The 6,000-nt window shown below is 45.0% G+C and overlaps 1 long non-coding RNA gene across 1 annotated transcript in view; it reads right to left on the bottom strand.

The window, feature by feature from the left end:
• Positions 1–217: 217 nt before the first annotated feature.
• Positions 218–6,000, bottom strand: part of LOC118214547 — a 17,977-nt gene continuing 12,194 nt past the window's right edge. Inside the window, exons 2-3 of the long non-coding RNA XR_004762644.1 lie at positions 2,850–3,000; positions 218–885 (exon numbers count right to left, since the gene is read on the bottom strand). This is a non-coding gene — a long non-coding RNA (uncharacterized LOC118214547). The remainder of the gene's footprint in view (positions 886–2,849; positions 3,001–6,000) is intronic.

Raw genomic sequence — 6,000 nt, 5'->3', positions numbered from 1 at the left:
GAGACTGCCTGGATTTTGAAGTGAAGCACAATTCAAACTGCCATTTACGTCCATATTCAATTGTCCCTTCATTGGCCATCCACTTATACAGCCAGTATTTAAAAGTGAGAGAGAAAAGTACCTTTACAATGACCTAGTGCTCTAGGCCTCTTTGCTCAGACTTACAATGCAGGCCAAAAGTGTTAGGCCACCTGTGACCTTTTTAAAGTTTAAGCTTTAAAAAAAAAAAACAATTTCTACATACAATAACACAAAAAGATGACTTTTACTTAGAAATACTGTAATCTTAGATATGACTTTCCTCAAAATAGCCTTGTCGATACATCGCTGTTTATAACTGGTGTTGCTTGGCATAAAAACATCTTTGTCAACCATCTCAAATCTGCCAGCAAGGTTAGTTACTAAATGTCATTCAGAGCAATGAGAAATAACTGCTGACGACTACAGTCTCTGGTTCAGGTATGTTAAAGAAGAATGCAGATGGATGGGCTCTTATTTTTACAAGTCAAAATTTCCACACGGTCTGCAAAAAGTTATTTCTATGAATGTAAATGGTTTTGTATACTGTAAGCTCTGGTTCACATGTTATGACAGGGTGTCAGCAAATGTTGATAATCTGTGTGAAGAAAAATAAGGTGTGAAATATGATCATTTTTGGACGTACAAACATGAAGCGAGTCGTAATGCGCTATGAGGATCCCTCCCGGCCGTCTCCATCGCCAGCACCCGCCCTACTGCCGAACTGCACACAACCGACACCTCGAACCCGCTCCTCCTCTGTGGCCCCGCTTCTCGCTCAGGAAACGGCTGCGTGCGAGAAAGGAATCCGGCCGCCGGGTCTCTCTCCCCGAACCGCAACAAGAACACCTCAGAACTTCAGCACACCTGGGAGAGGGAGGGAGGGAAGCATCAAGGCTTATGATGTCATAAAGGGAGCGCAGAGTCAAAGATTCCCCTTTAGGGGACGTTTCTTTGGTACGGTACAGTGCCAAGGGCTTCACAACAGGAAGTGGGTAGAAACTGGAGCGAACCATCTGTCGGAACTGGGCGGGGGGGGATGCTGGCAGGAGGCCGAAATTGGAACAGCCTGTATGGAGACCCTATAGACAGTCAGGAGAGAGTAAAGGGCTGATAAAGGTTGGATTAATTCTGCTCTCCAGATAAGCCCAACGAGGAGATCTGCAAGTGAGAGAGAGGCTATCACTCTCCAAAACTGGGTTCCCACCCCCACACTGCCGAAGGCTGCTGTTTGGACGACCAACCGCAGAGGTTAAACAAAATCCCCTTCCCCGTCTTCACCTGCCCAGAAAAACAGAACAGAGACTATTTATACTAAAGACTTGTAAAAAAATAAATAAATGAATAAATAGGTGCAAAACCAAGCTGCAGTAGCCGTTTCCTAAATACTGACTGTGGGCACTTGAAGTTTAAGTAAAATGTGGAAAATAAATAATACTTCATATATGTGTGAAAATAATGCATGTATAAATATATAAATATATATGTGTGAAAATAAATGTAGAGTCCTGGGTAGTCGGCTGTGCTCCTTAGATACAGTATCTCCATTTTCTTTTAAGAATGCATCTTGCTCCTTCTGGCACTATCAGGCGAGGATTTGGAAAAGTACCGCTGTCTTTTTTGGAAATAGGCCAGTATGAACTCACAAAATAGAAAATTCAGGTGTCTATTTTTTGCCATGTGTTTATTCCAAATATATATCATTATATTTACACTGGCTCGGTCCTCCTTGGCTCACTTGGTACATTTTCCAAAGGTTGGAGGCAGGTATGCTTTATTTATAGTCACTAAAATAGATATTGTTTTGTATGACTTTTTAAAAAACAACTGCCACCTAGTTACTGTCAATGGCCGTTCTTGGTAATACTTATTTTTGTTGAAAGCAACAACCTTTAATATACATGGAAAGTATATTTGAAAAAAGAGTCCTCTGAGCTTCCAGCAATGAAAGAAGTCACATCTGGTTTCTTAACGTAAGTCTACAATGAAAAAAGACCTTGCCAGAGATGATCTGTGGTCTCTAAACACACAATGGCTAGCCTCCGCTAGACAATTGAGTTTGATATATCTTTTCCAAGAAAGATTGTTTTTTTGTTCAACATGGCCAAAGTCAAAGCCTTCAACATGTTTTTTTTTTTTTGTTTTTTTTTTTAATGTTTTGCTCACGGCCAAGCCAAAAGCTTCGATTGTACAGTTTAATACAAATTCTGTACAAATTCTCAGAGACAGGCAATGACCCTGATGGTTTCCAAAATGAATATTAGTCGTTGGAATAACAGTTGAGCAGTAAGGGGAATTCAGTGCTCCAGGCCCCAGTTATTTGCCTGCCTTGCCTGTTCATACGATTCCCCTCAGTTTCGGGGAGGAAGAGGGGGGCATGCTCTGGTTAGTGGGGGGCTGCCTGCACCAGCTACTTAATATTCATTTTTAGCAATGCAGCATCATTGATGGTAGGGCTGTACACAAGCAGTATTCAGTAACAAACCTTATTATATATTTGGTTCCCTGACTACTACTGTGCATTACACAGCACCTTAATACGCTGTTTGACTTTACAGCCCAGTAGGGCAAGCTAGAGAACGGTTCAGAGAACAAAAAAGCTTATAAAAACAGATGAAAGCAATCCGTTAAATATTTTTGCCGTAATGTAGTGACACGCGGCCAGTTGCTTCCTTCTCTCGAAATCTGTCGTTCTGTCGTGAGGCAGGGCGACGCTCCACGTCCGGTCCCGCGAACAACGAAAGCAAAATATTCGCTTGCCGAAGCTTTTTTTCCCACCTCGACCGCGCTGTGCGACACGCCAGCCGAGCAGAGCCGATGTTTCCAATTACGTTATTTTTTCACCGAAGGGCGCGAGCGGCGGCGTCCGTGCTCTGCGCAACACGCGCGTCTCCTTGTGCTGTCCTTTCCTCGGACCCGGACGCAAGCCAAGCAGCAGCGCGCTCCTTCAGGATCACGGAACGTGCCTGTCCAAAATTCCTCCTGCAGTAGAGAAAACACAATGCGTTATCCGTGCACAAACACGGTGCTCCCTCCGCCTCCCGTGCGTTCCCTGTAAGGCCACGCGGCGTGAACTTAGCGGGCTGGAATGTTTGGACCTCGTCCCACATGTGGCCTCCTGAACTTGTGATCGGGATTCAGTTTTAGTTATCTGACTGCAGACTAAATAAATGTTTGGCACTCAAAGGCCAGGGACTGTTTGGTTGGAAAATTAGTATTAATGCAGCACTCCAGTGAAAAATCAACTTTTCCTAAAAAAAAATTCACATTTATGTCAAAGTACGTATGTTCAATTTGGTGTAGAAAAAAGTCCACCCCTTTGCTGAAATTAAACTTCTACATGAACCAAAATACTAAGAGGTGGAATATTTAATGGGAATGGCCTACAATAGGGCACAGGAGATAAGACAAATGATTTATCTTCTCACTGTGCTAAAAAGGCATTGTTCAGTACTCTAAGCCACTGCTGCTATATCCAGAGGGAAAGGGGTGACGTTCGAATAGACTGCAAAGGAAACAAGGATGATGAATCTGACATTTGACAGGAATAGTGAGAGAACCTGTGTCAGTGTAGCGCTTGATTGGCAGCCTGTCACACTTTGTTGCTTGCAGCACTGTCACTTCTGCCAGCATCCATTCTTCCTTTTGAATCAGAGAATGAGGGACAGAAAAAGAAAAAAAAAAGCACCCTCCTCTCCCTGTCAGGCAACCAACCACCTCCTAAATTTAATTCAGTTGTTGGGAATGTATTCATTTATTCATTGTTTTTGTTTTGTTTTATTTTGCAAATGCCAAAATAGGTGCTGGAGTTCCTCTTTAAATGTATGCATACCAATACGTATGCAGCAATTGCAATGTTGACTGATAAATGCTTGATACATTCGAAGAGTGGTCCCCTGATTGCCATTTTCCTCAAATCTAAGGAGGACAAACCAATGGGTGGACCTACGGTTCCTTTTAGGATTCTGCTTGTGTTCTGGTATTTCCATGGTGATGACAAGAACTGACTGAAGCCTAATGTGTACTACTGGACCACAAACAATGGAAAATTCAGGGCCCAGAGCCTGGAGTCTGGCCACTGGAGATCGTGAGCATTCACTTGAGTTCGAAAAATGAAATTTGAACGGGATTTTAAGAATACATTTTAAAATCGGGGTAACGGCTCTGCCAAGGCCTCCAGGTACAGGTGGCCTTTGTTCTGGAACGCGGCGACAGTTCCGGCGCGGCAGTTGGCCGGACATCTTGTTTTGCTCCCTCTTTTGCAAGGCTGAGCCAATGGCTCACAGAGCTGCCATTGTGATGTCATTCCCGGAGGCGCACACGTCGACGGCGGCGGGACGCCACACGGGCAGTCCAGCCCGGGACGCTCTGCAGCCCTGGGACGCCCTGGAGCCCTGGGACGTGGGCGAGCGCCCGTAAACACGCTCGCTCCACAGAGTAAACATCGCACACGCTGTGAAGCACCCACATATAGGCCCTATAACCTCACTGGAGCAACAACGAGTTTTCACCATGTAGCTCGGCGAATACGAATTCCGAATCTGTAAAAGACAACCATATGCGTCGGAAAGCACATAAGATGTGGCCAGGCAGCTTGTCCTGAAATGACTGTTTTTTATTATTTAACTCTAATCTGAGTTATTGGAGGGGGCGTGGCAGTTAAATCAGTGGAAATTCAGTTGGTGCTGTGACACAACTACAGCATCCTCCCTGCGACTCCCTCCCTGTTTGAGCACGGTGTTTTGGTGCCATGGGTTCTCATTCACCTTCCTGAGCAGCCAAGAAACGGTCATTAGCATAAATAAATGCGACCTACAGTTTTCCTCTAGAGGTGAGGATTACACTCTGCAATAAGATTCAATTTGACTCCTGAGGCCCAAGTGGCTCCTACCTGATCGACAGCCAAAATAACTGCTGAGGGTGTTGGCTCTGGCAGCTTAGTTCTCTGGACTAATTTTCTCAGAGAATGACAAACTGACAAAAGAAATCAGGTCAAGTGAAGATGAAGGGCTTCCGTCTTTACACTACAGCCATAGAGTGTGGCTATACCTCAGCGTACTGGGGATGCCCCTGACCCTTTGGATGTTACACACTGTTGGAAGAGAAATTCAGAATATATACAGCGTATCTAGTAGCGAGATGGAGGTGGTGGGGTTTATATCGCTTGTGAATATCACATTCTTTCCAGAGAACCTCTCCTATCTTTTTTTTTTTTTTAAGATCCAGTTTAACGATAAGGAAATGTTACTTGAATAATAACCATTGTTCCACTGCACCCATTTATAAAAAAAACCACTCGTACGGTCCAAGTGGCCCCATAGCATCCTGGTAAAAATTTAATCCAGGACAGAAAAGTGCCAATCAAGCGAGTACTCTGGCCTGTTGGAGAGTCAGCGACGGGGGCTGGATTCACGCAGGGCTGTAAGGGTGCCGTGTGCCAGCTCCTGGAGCTTGACAGCTCTGAACCAGTTTGGCCCCGTTGCTTTAGCCGGAGCAGACCGCGCTCACAGCGCGCAATGTAAGAGAAATCTCCCAGCGGCCCGCGGGGTTGACACGACGCACCGCGCTCAGCCGAGCCACCCCGGTAACTCCGAACGGAATGTTGTTCTAATGCCTGCGTGTGGAATGTCTTGTTTAAACAGTCGGGCCGGTCCAAGTCTTCCCAATTTTTCAGGGGGGCCGATATGAAACCCCCCTCGTGCGCGCTGGACGGGGATTCTGTTAAGAAAGTACAGCGCGAAAGTAACTCGAGTCGCTGAGTTCCACCTCATGGTGGTACGTTCCAGAGAAAATATTGCTTTGCTTAACACCCCCTTAGTCTTCAACCAGGTTTGCTGTATGGAGCAGTTGACCCCCATTTCACTTGGATGTATTACACACCGAGGAATCAATCATTTTGAAAAAATACTGTATCAAAACAGCATAACTGTTCCTGTTGAATTTATAGCAACTCTATAGCAAATATCATGGCCCTTTGATGTT

The sequence above is a fragment of the Anguilla anguilla genome, chromosome 15 (genome assembly GCF_013347855.1).
Source record: "Anguilla anguilla isolate fAngAng1 chromosome 15, fAngAng1.pri, whole genome shotgun sequence".
Classification (NCBI taxonomy): Eukaryota; Metazoa; Chordata; class Actinopteri; order Anguilliformes; family Anguillidae; genus Anguilla; species Anguilla anguilla.
The sequence above is the reverse complement of the archived record's forward strand: the minus strand, read 5'-3'. Positions and strand labels throughout refer to the sequence as shown.